We start from the raw sequence: 12,601 nt of genomic DNA, 5'->3' as shown, positions 1-12,601 counted from the left end.
CCATATAGACATCTTCCACAAGATATCCATTTAGGAAAGCGGTCTTGACATCCATTTGCCATATTTCATAATCATAATGAGCAGCAATGGCAAATAATATCCTAATAGCCTTTAGCATTGCCACAGGCGAAAAAGTTTCATCATAGTCAACCCCTTGAATTTGAGTGAAACCTTTTGCTACAAGTCTAGCTTTATATGTATCCAAGTTTCCATGTATGTCAGTTTTCATTTTGAAAAGCCATTTACAATCAACTAGCCTTGAGCCAGTAGGTTGTACAACCAGTTCCCGAACTTGGTTGTCATACATGGATTGCATCTCAGCGTTCATGGCTTCCTGCCATTTATCCTTATCAATCCTTGATAAAGCATCTTGGTAGTTTGTTGGTTCATCCAAATCAACCACATAGCAACCATCCATGAGAAACCCATATCTCTCAGGAGGATTACTAATCCTACCAGATTTGCGAACGTCTTGTGTATTTTGATAATCCATTTGATCACTTTCAACATTTTCATGTTGAGTGCTAGTATCAACCAATTGTGTATCATCTACTTGATCTCGAACCTCCTCAAGATCTATCTTCCTTTCACTATCACCTTCCATTAGGAACTTAGTTTCAAGGAATTCAGCCTTTCGAGCAACAAATACATTCTGTTCGGAAGGATCATAGAAATAATATCCCATATTATCCTTGGGATATCCTATGAAGATACACTTTGTGGATCAAGCATTTAACTTATTAGGGACGTAACGCTTAGGGTAAGCTTCACATCCCCATACCTTTAAGTATGATAGAGATGGAGATTTTCCAAACCACATCTCATGAGGTGTTCGTTCCACTTTCTTGGTTGGGGCCATATTTAAAATACGAGCCACGGAGCATAGACAATAACCCCAAAATGATAGAGGTAACGAGCTTCTAGCCATCATAGATTGAACCATATCCATTAGGGTTCGGTTCCTCCTTTCGGAAACTCCATTCAGTTGGGGTGTTCCAGGAGGAGTGAGTTGCGAGATAATCCCACAACTTCTAAGATAATCTTGGAAAGCATCGCTTAGGTATTCACCTCCTCTATCGGTATGAAGTACCTTGATTGTCTTATTGAGTTGATTTTGTACTTCATTTTGATACTCTTTGAATGCTTCAAAAGTTTCGTCCTTATGTATTAACAAGTAGACATATCAGAAACGACTGAGGTCATCAATGAAAGTAACGAAGTATCTTTCACCATTCCTAGTTATAGGCTTAAGGGGTCCACATACATCCGAATGTATTAATCCCAATAAGTCCTTAGCCCTTTCATAGGTCCCTTTGAAAGGTGCTTTAGTCATTTTGCCTTGTAAACAAGACTCACATACATCAAACGAGTCTAGTTCATTTGATTTCAAAAGTCCATTCTTTTGAAGTGTATGCATTCGGTTCTTGTTTATGTGACCAAGGCGACAATGCCATAAGTAGGAATCACTCAAATCCTTTTTGAGTTTCTTGGTGTTTGCATGGTATATTGAGCTATTGTATGCTGTGTCATTATGAACCAATTCATAAATACCATTTGAAGGTGAAGCCTTAAAATAGAACACATTATTTAAAGAAACATGGATATCATCATTAATGAAATTAAGATTAAAACCACATTGTTTCAAACGGGATACAGAAATAATGTTTCGTGATAAATCGGGTGCATACAAAACATTTTTCAAAATAAGCTCCAAACCACTTGGTAGCTTCAAAACAAAGTCTCCTTGAGCTTTCACTTGCACCCTTGCTCCATTTCCCATGAAGAGACTTGTTGTTCCCGTATCCTGATCACTTCTTTTGAACCCCTGCAAAGAATTGCAAATATGAGTTCCACATCCTGTGTCTAATACCCATGTATTAGAAGAAGTAATACTAAGCTCAATGTATACCATATATACATTACCTGAGGTTTGCCCTGCATCCCTCTTTTCCTTCAACTCTTTAAGGTAGACCGGGCAGTTTCGTTTCCAGTGACCCATTTCACCGCAACCGAAGCACGGATCTTCCTTGGGGTTTGCTTTATAGACAACCTTTTGCTTTTTGTTGTTGTTGGTTGGGGTAACCATCTTCCCCTTTCCCTTGCCCTTGCCTTGGTAGGCGGGTCCTTTCCTCTTAGCCGCCTTCGGCTTAGAAGTGTTATTGTTTTTGGACCCACCTTCATTGATCATAAACATGGGTGAAGCCCTTTTACCCATGCTCGCTTCGGCCGTCTTAAGCATGGCATGTAATTCGCCAATGCTTTTATCCCAACCATTCATGTTATAATTTAACACGAATGTGTCAAACCTCTTTGACAATGAGTTAAGGATAAGGTCCATGGCTAATTCATTAGACACGTTGCAATTAAGACGGTTTGCTCGATCAATTAGGCTTTTCATCTTAAGAACATAAGATGAAACGGATTGGGTGTCGTCCATCCGACATGCATGAAGCGCTCGGACCGTTTCAAAGCGCTCGACACGAGCTTGTTGAAGGAACATCTCCTTCAACTGTGTGATCATGTCATATGCACTATGATGTTCAAAATCCTTTTGGAGTTCGAGTATCATAGTCCCAAGCATGAGGCAAGAAACTTGCAACGAATTGGTGCAATATTTCTCCGAATAAGCCATGCCTTCCGTATCATCCTCATCCGGTTGATCGGGAATGGGGTCTTCCAACACATACGCCCCATCCTCTAGTTTGAGGACAATTCTTAGATTGCAGAACCAATCCATGAAGTTCGTATGGTTGAGTTTTTCCTTTTCGAGGATAGACCTCAACGATAGGTTGTTAAAGTTGAGTGGTGCGTTAGGAATGTTGTTGTTATTGGTGGCCATCTACAAAATTTAACAAAGTTGTTAAAGTATTATTTTTAATTTAACAATCAATACCCTTTAAATCCAATTGATATTTATTAAATTTTAGAATCCAACGGAAAACCAAATTTCGATTAGGTGACCTTTATCCCGTCATTTGATTTAGCTAGGTAGTCATTATATGACAATTTCAATCCTTTTGCAACTTCTAAGTTATGAGATCATGCAATCCTTTTGCATGGCATATTATCCCATCAACGCCTATTTGTTCATCATGCTTCGGTGACCCTAAGTTCATGATTTCCAAATCAAGTCGTCCTACTTGTGTAAACGTGTAAACTTAACATACAAGTGGTTAGGTGACCTTTATCCCACAAGCATGCGAATTTCACCTTAATCATATTAGTTTGTTCATGACGGTTAGGTGACCTTTATCCCATCATGAGTTCCCTAATATGTCTAAGTGTCACACAAAAGGATGGCGTTTAACTTGTTTACCTTGTATAAGGGATTTTAAGTTTCCATTATTTCTAGTTTGAGAAAACTTTTATGCCATACACCAACATGCATTTAGTGTATGGTACTTATGAAAATCCATTTTCATGTCATGTAATAATGCCAATTTTATTACTTTGATAAACCTTTTTATATGTGCAATCCGTTTCTAGTTCTTAATAACCATTTATTAATGTCCTTTTAGCCATTTCAATTTAACCGATTAAATTGTGGTTTGGTAAATTTCATGTTGTTAATAATTTAACCAATTAAATTGTAGTTTTGCTTGTTGTTAACTTGTGTGATAACTTGTTGTAGTAACATACACAATCCACAATCATACAAGGAATTAAAACAACCACGCATGCAAAACAAATGTTCACAATCAAGCCTTTTGGTAGACATTTTGTTTAGCCGAAAACAAAATGCCACCGGTCAATGGGTGAAACACAAAGTAAGAGGTTTTAACCTCCCACTTAACCTTGCATCCACATGCTTCTTGTGTTCTTCCTTGTGATCTTCATGCATCTTCATCTTGTTACAAAATATATCCTAATACATTTTGTCTAGAAAATGAAAATACAACCTAATCTATTTTACATGCCAAATATAAAATAAATTACATAACCAAATGAATATTATTACAAACCAATTGAATGAATAATTACAACCATATTGAAATTAACAAATCAACCAAACAAACATTCATTCAACCACAAGGTCAAGGCATTGATTGTGAACTACAACATACAACAAATATGACCAATTTGCAAGTTCCAAAACCCCTTTTGGAACTCCATAAAACCGGCCAACCTTATACAACCCTCCCAAATCCATTAATTTTGCATTTTACTTTCATGCATGTTAGTAGAATGTAAAGTTAATGGGTTTTAAAGACCATATATAAGAAGCATAATCCATAGACTTCGGCTCTAGATACCATTGTTGGAATTTAATGAGTTTCAAAACAACATGTTCATTTAGTTTACACAATCATAAAACCAATTTTAAGATAGTTAATACAAGCGGAAGCATTAATAGAACAAGTGTATTTGTAAAGCCATTTTGTTAAATTCCACATTAATATCAAGTCATGAATCATATGCTTGCAAATATAACAAGATTAGAAGAGTGTTTATACCTCCTCTAAGATAGTAGAGGGCTAAATTTTGGACAGCAGAAATGTAGAAGGAGATGATGCAAAATGATAGCTTCCAACTTGAAGCCTCAAGCAAGTAATACCCCAAGAATTAACACCAATACCCTTGCCTTTAGTTAGGATTTGATAGACACTTGAAATGGAGCTTGCAAAACAAATTTGGAACCCCCTTTTGAGCCCCAAAACCTACGGCCTAACAGCAGCAGTAGCTGAATATTCTGGTCCATTTTTTGCTTTGAATCTCTTTGTATTTCACTTGAGAGAGTTGGTCAAATGTCTTGGTTCAAGAGTGGACATTCACCTAAGGAGTTGTGTATATAGGAAGTAACAAAAGCAAGCATGGGTTGGACTTCTTGGAGTCCCAAAATCTGCACACTTATGTCTCTTAAATAACAATATTGTTATTTATATAAAACTTGTAATTTATATAAACTTGTAATAAAACCCATGTTATTAGTTAATGTTACTTCCATTTTATAAACCATAACACAACTTAATTATTTAAAACCTATAAATAATTAAATCCTTATCATTTAAATTATCCAAATAATTTTCTCAAGTGATAATATTTTAGAAAACCGATTTTCTAAAATCCAAGCGTCGCGTATTTATTTAATGATCCAATCGTTAAGATTAAATTCGTATAAGGTGTTGGTAAGCTTGTTATTGGGTATGACCCGACTTGGATCATAACATAGTGGCCACGTTAATTTAATATGTCTCTTGGGCATACGAAATACCTTCAAACTTATCATGTACTATAGACATCCACTTGATATAATTAGTTGAGTTTGTTTATTATATATATACTCCCTCTGTCCCATATTAATAGTCCGGTATTTCATTTATAGTCCAGTATGTCATTTATAGACCACTTCCATATATAGAAAAGAATAAAAAAATAATGCTCTATTATAACCTTAATATATGTGGATAGGCATAGGATTAAAAGAAAATAAAAAGTAAGTGTAAAACTCTAAAGTAAACAAAAAGTACAAAAATAAGTGACAATAATTAGTACATAGCAAGTTTTAATTCTAGGACAAGTGTTGTATCTATGATAATGCTAAAAATGAACATATATTTCATAGCATTATTCTTCAAGAAAGACAAGCTTTTAGTTGCAATTGTCCTATTTACAAGTGATATTCGTTTAAATAATAAAAGATGAAGACAAAAGACAGATTCGACGAATTGAAGACGCAAATGACCAAAAAGCTCAAAAGTACAAAATACAATCAAAGAGGTTCCAATTATTGATAAGAAACGTCTCGAAATTACAAGAGTACAAGATTCAAAACGCAAAGTACAAGATATTAAATTGTACGCAAGGACGTTCAAAAATCTAAAACCGGGACCAGAGTCAACTCTCAACGCTCGACGCAACGAACTAAAAATTACAAGTCAACTATGCACATAAATATAATATAATATTTAAATAATTACTAAAATTATTTATATATTATATTTATTTATATAATCCGTCGACAAGCTAGGAGCCAAGGCTTGGTGAGCTGTAAAAACAAACTCCGCGACTCGCGGAGTTTGAAGGCAAAAAATGCCGCGAGTTGCGGAGATTCCCTGGACTCAAATCCCTATAAAACCCAACGAATTCTGATCATTTTTAATATCATAAATCAATCTCTCTCTATATATGTATACGTATTATTTATATTTATATTTTATATTTTAATTTTAATTTTAATTTTAAATCCTAATAATAAGGGTATGTTAGCGAATGTTGTAAGGGTGTAAGTCGAAATTCTGTCCGTGTAACGCTACGCTATTTTTAATCATTGTAAGTAATGTTCAACCTTTTTAATTTAATGTCTCGTAGCTAGGTTATTATTATGCTTACTTAAAACAAAGTAATCATGATGTTGGGCTAATTACTAAAATTGGGTAATTGTGCTTTGTACCATAATTGGGGTTTGGACAAAAGAACGACACTTGTGGAAATTAGACTATGGGCTATTAATGGGCTTTATATTTGTTTAACTAAATGATAGTTTGTTAATTTTAAATATAAAGATTTACAATTGGACGTCCCTATAAATAACCATATACACTCAATCGGACACGATGTGCGGGGTATTTATATGTACGAATAATCGTTCATTTAACCGGACACGGGAATGGATTAATAGTCACTAGAATTATTAAAACTGGGATGAAATTATGTACAAGGACACTTGGCATAATTGTTAACAAAGTATTAAAACCTTAGGTTACACGCAGTCGATAACCTGGTGTAATTATTAAACAAAGTATTAAAATCTTGCTACAGTTTAAGTCCCCAATTAGTTGGAATATTTAACTTCGGGTATAAGGATAATTTGACGAGGATACTCGCACTTTATATTTATGACTGATGGACTATTATGGACAAAAACAAGACGGACATATTAAATAATCCAGGACAAAGGACAATTAACCCATGGGCATAAAACTAAAATCAACACGTCAAACATCATGATTACAGAAGTTTAAATAAGCATAATTATTTTATTTCATATTTAATTTCCTTTATTTTATATTTAATTGCACTTCTAATTATCACACTTTTATTTATTGTTATTGTATTTAATTGCACTTTTAATTATCGTACTTTTTAATTATCGCAAGTTTATTTTATCGCACTTTTATTTATCACAATTTCATTATCGTTATTTACTTTACGCTTTAAATTAAGTCTTGTATTTATTTTTAATATTTTACATTTGGTTTTAAACTGCGGCTAAAGTTTTTAAAATCGACAAACCGGTCATTAAACGGTAAAACCCCCCTTTATAATAATAATATTACTTATATATATATTAGTATTTTTATAAATTAAACTAATATAGCGTTAAGCTTTGGTTAAAGATTTTTTTTCCCTGTGGAACGAACCGGACTTACTAAAAACTACACTACTGTACGATTAGGTACACTGCCTATAAATGTTGTAGCAAGGTTTAAGTATATCCATTTTCTAAATAAATAAATATCTTGTGTAAAATTATATCGTATTTAATAAGTTTTTCCTGTAAAAATATAAGCTATTTTATATACACCTCGCAGAACATCAAGTATTTTTGGCGCCGCTGCCGGGGAACATCTAGCTTAAAAGCTGGAAGCGCAACGCTAATATAAATATAAAAAAAAAGATTTTTATTTTTAGTTTACTTTTAAAAAAAAATACGCTTTTGTAAAAATACATTTTAAATATTCAAAAATATAAAAATAAAAACAAAAATATAAATATTTTTAAGAGTTTGTAAGTTATATAAAAAATTTCTTTATCTTTATTTTATAAAAAAATAAGTTTTATTTAATTTATATAAATATATTACATAATTTTTTATTAAAACAGCAAAATAGAAAAAAAAAATAATAAAAATAAAAACTCCCGGCCTGTACTGTAGCAGCCCAGTGTCTGGCCCGAAACCCTAGCCCATGCGATCGCATGGCCGGGTAACTAAGAACTCATGCGATCGCATGAGCTCTGCAGACACGCCAGAATTGACTGAAAACTGCAATCATTACGGTTTTATTATTAATTATATATATAAACCCTAATTAGGTTATTCTTAATTTATTAATTAGTTTTGAGAGTATATTTAATTTGTATTATTTAGTTAAATTAGTTTAATTAAATTATAAATTTAATACTTTTATAAAATAAATAATCTAAAAAAAATATTTTTATAAAAATTGTACTTTTTACAACTATTAGTATATTTTTATATTTTGTCTCTTTTTATTTGTTTTTAGCGTAATTTTTGTATTTTTCGCTCGTATTTAGTTTTAAGATATAATTTTTGCCATAGTTATTTTTATATCTAGAATTTTAGGCTTTGCCGTAAAATTCTTTAAATGCTTTTTCTTTAGACTAAGATTTAGGTGCTTTAGAATTTTACGACGCCTTTTTAAGTTTTAGTACCTTTTTAAGTTATTTTCATTTGGGATATAGTTTTACTTTTAAGCTTTAATATTTTTAGACGCAACTTTTAATTTTTAGTTTTTAGTTCCTTTTTAATTTTCAACGCGCTACTTTCTTATTTTTATTTTTCGACGCCTTTTACCTATGTATCAATTATCACTCCAATTAGTAATCTCAATTTGTGATTTTAATTTTAAGTTAGTGATAGTAATAAGGTTGGGTTAGTCGAGTGTTTTTAAAAATTTTATAAGTCGCTCTTTTTTTTATTTTTCGACCTTTTTCGACGCGCTCTTTTTCTTTCTTATTTCTCGCTATTCTAGTTTTAGGACATAGATTTTATTCTACTTCTTATCTAAATTTCTTTAAATTACGAAAATTTATTTAAGTGGTTAAATTGATAGACATCAAAATTTTCTGGTTCGTAGTAATAGTTGGATTTGTACGTGGACCGGGTTATTGGAGCCAAACAGTACTCAATTATATTGAGACCAAACGAATCCTGCCCCTCTGCTGCATCTTTTGGCTATTCGAAACGTGGGCAAAATCAGAAAAGTCTATTAATTGGATAACTTATATAATTTTTCTTTCCTTTTAAAAACTAATAGGATATTCAGTGAATGCACCGAGCAAGACGTTCACCACCTTTTGTACGTTCACCACCTGTAACTAGATCAAGACATCTAGCAAATATTACCGCCGTTGATTTTTCTTTAGAATCGTCATCCAGTCAACCAAGTACTCCAATTCAAATTTCCGATAATCCATTTTTTGAACCCGACCTCACAATTGAGAATCCGGAGAATATTCAGGGACAATTCATAGATCCTGAACCATTAATTTTTTCTCCGGAACCACCAATCATTCAAACAGAGATTGTTGAGGAACGAACCATTAAATCAGAATCCTCTAGTGATTCAGATTCAACAAATTCAATTATGGAAAATCTGGAACCTTTAAGTATGGAAGACCGAATGAGAGCTAAACGCACTGACCAAGGTCACGCAATTACTCATCCAGACATTAATGCGCCAGATTATGAAATCAAAGGACAAATTCTACACATGGTGACTAATCAATGCCAATTTAGTGGTGCGCTGAAGGAAGATCCAAACGAACATCTTCGTACCTTTAATAGGATCTGCACACTATTTAAAATAAGAAAAGTGGAGGATGAACAGATATATCTCATGTTATTTCCCTGGACTTTAAAGGGAGAAGCCAAAGATTGGTTGAAATCATTACCTGAAGGGGCGATTGATACATGGGACGTTTTAGTTGAAAAATTTCTTAAACAATTCTTTCCGGCATCTAAAGCCGTAAGACTTCAAGGAGAAATTGTTACGTTCACACAGAAACCGAATGAAACTCTATATGAGGCGTGGACCAGATTTGGAAAGTTATTGAGAGGATGTCTGCAACATGGTTTAGATACCTGTCAAATAGTACAAATATTCTACCAAGGATGCGACATCACTACAAGGAAAGATATAGATATAGCAGCTGGTGGTTCTATTATGAAGAAAACCGAAACTGATGCTTACAAAATTATTGATAACACTGCTTCCCACTCACATGAGTGGCACCAAGAAAAAGATATTGTTAGATCATCTAAAGCAGCTAGAGCCGATTCTAGCCATGACTTAGATTCCATTTCTGCAAAGATAGATGCTGTCGAGAGACGAATGGAAAAGATGACTAAAGATATCCACTCAATACGAATTAGTTGTGAGCAGTGTGGAGGACCACATTTGATAAAAGATTGTCTCAGTATTGAACTAACAATGGAACAAAGAGAGAATGTTTCATATCTAAACCAAAGGCCTGGAAATAATTATCAGAATAATTATCAACCGCCAAGACCGATTTACAATCAAAACCAGAATTATAATCGAAATATTCCATACAACAACCAACAAGGTCCTAGCAATCAACAAGTATCCAATAATACTTACAATCAGCAAAGACCTAATTTTCAAAACAAACCACCACAAACCGATGATAAAAAGCCGAATTTAGAAGATATGATGACAAAGCTAGTTGAAACTCAAACGCAGTTTTTCACATCTCAGAAACAAACGAATGAACAAAATGCTCAAGCATTTAGAAATCAACAAGCTTCTATTCAAAACTTGGAACAAGAAGTAAGTAACCTAGCAAGGTTAATAGGTGAAAGAAAACTGGAAAGTTTACCTAGTGATACAAATGCTAACCTCCGGAATGAAACAGCTAAAGCCATTACCACAAGAAGTGGTACAACACTTAAACCACCTGAAATACCTGTAACTTCTGATGAAACTATTTCTACTCCACAAGAACCACAACCTGATCAAGATAAGGAAAAAGAACCGGTAGTTGAAAAGGTTAATGAAGATAACACAGTTAAGGCTAAACCTTATGTTAAACCATACCAACCACCACTTTCTTACCCGAGGAAAATGAAAAAAGAGAAACTTGAAGCCGAGCAATCCAAATTCTTGGATATGTTTAAACAGATAAATATAAATCTTCCTTTCATTGATGTGATTTCAGGAATGCCTAGATATGCTAAATTTCTGAAAGATCTAATCTCAAATAGAAAGAAAATGGAAGAACTCTCGGCTGTTACTATGAATGCTAATTGTTCAGCAGTGCTGTTGAATAAGATACCAGAAAAACTATCTGATCCGGGAAGTTTCACAATTCCATGTTTTCTGGGTAGTCTTAGTTCAATAGAAGCATTAGCAGACTTAGGTGCTAGTATAAATTTAATGCCGTATTCACTATACGCCAAACTAGACCTTGGAGAATTGAAACCAACAAGAATAATCATACAACTAGCCGATCGATCAATAAAATATCCTAGAGGGATAATGGAGAACATGCTAGTTAAAGTTGGTACTTTAGTATTTCCAGTAGATTTTATTGTTCTGGACATGGAAGAAGATTCTCAAGTTCCTCTCATATTAGGAAGACCATTCTTAAACACGGCTAAAGCAATGATAGACGTGTTTGGTAAGAAACTGACCCTAAGTATAGAGGACGAGAGTGTTACCTTTTCAGTTGATAGAGCAATGAAACAACCGCAATCTGCAGATGATACATGCTATTATATTCAAACTATAGATTCACATGCAGAATTGTTAGAAGAATTTTCAGAATTACAAGGAACAAGAGAATGTTCTTTAGGAGAAAGTACTGAACCAATTGATGAAGCTGAAATGTTAGCTACACTAATGGCTAATGGATATGAACCAACAACAAAAGAAATTCAAATGCTAAAAGAAGAAGACAGATATCGATATAAATCATCGATAGAAGAACCTCCGAAATTAGAGTTAAAGCCACTTCCAAACCATTTGGAATACGCTTATTTACATGGTGAATCTGAATTACCTGTAATAATATCGTCTTCTCTTACTGAAAATGAAAAATCTCAACTCATTTCTGTGTTGAAAGCTCATAAACCAGCTATTGCATGGAAGATTCATGATATTAAAGGAATAAGTCCTTCGTATTGCACACTTAAAATCCTTATGGAAGAAGGTCAAAAAACGTATGTGCAACGCCAACGAAGACTAAATCCTAATATGCAAGATGTTGTTAAAAAAGAAATAATTAAACTGCTAGATGCAGGTTTAATTTATCCAATTTCTGATAGTCCATGGGTAAGCCCAGTTCAATGCGTGCCTAAGAAGGGTGGCATAACTGTCATTACAAATGAGAAAAATGAGCTTATTCCTACTAGGACTGTAACAAGATGGCGTGTATGTATTGATTATAGAAAATTAAATGACGTCACCAGAAAAGATCACTTTCCCTTACCTTTCATTGATCAAATGTTGGAAAGATTAGCCGGAAATAGTTACTATTGTTTTCTAGATGGTTTTTCCGGATACTTTCAAATTCCAATAGCACCCGAAGATCAAGAGAAAACCACATTCATATGCCCTTATGGTACTTTTGCTTACAAACGCATGCCATTTGGACTTTTTAGTCTTCGGTGATACTTTTGAATCATGTCTAGTAAATCTAGAACGAATGCTTATTAGATGCGAACAATCAAATCTAGTACTTAATTGGGAAAAATGTCATTTCATGGTTAAAGAAGGCATCGTTCTTGGACATAAAATTTCAAAAGAAGGAATTGAAGTGGATAGAGCTAAAGTAGATGTAATTGCTAAACTTTCACATCCCACCAATGTTAGAGGAGTTAGGAGTTTTCTAGGGC

Source organism: Rutidosis leptorrhynchoides, chromosome 7, assembly GCF_046630445.1.
Source record: "Rutidosis leptorrhynchoides isolate AG116_Rl617_1_P2 chromosome 7, CSIRO_AGI_Rlap_v1, whole genome shotgun sequence".
Classification (NCBI taxonomy): domain Eukaryota; kingdom Viridiplantae; phylum Streptophyta; class Magnoliopsida; order Asterales; family Asteraceae; genus Rutidosis; species Rutidosis leptorrhynchoides.
Note: the sequence above shows the minus strand (reverse complement) of the source record.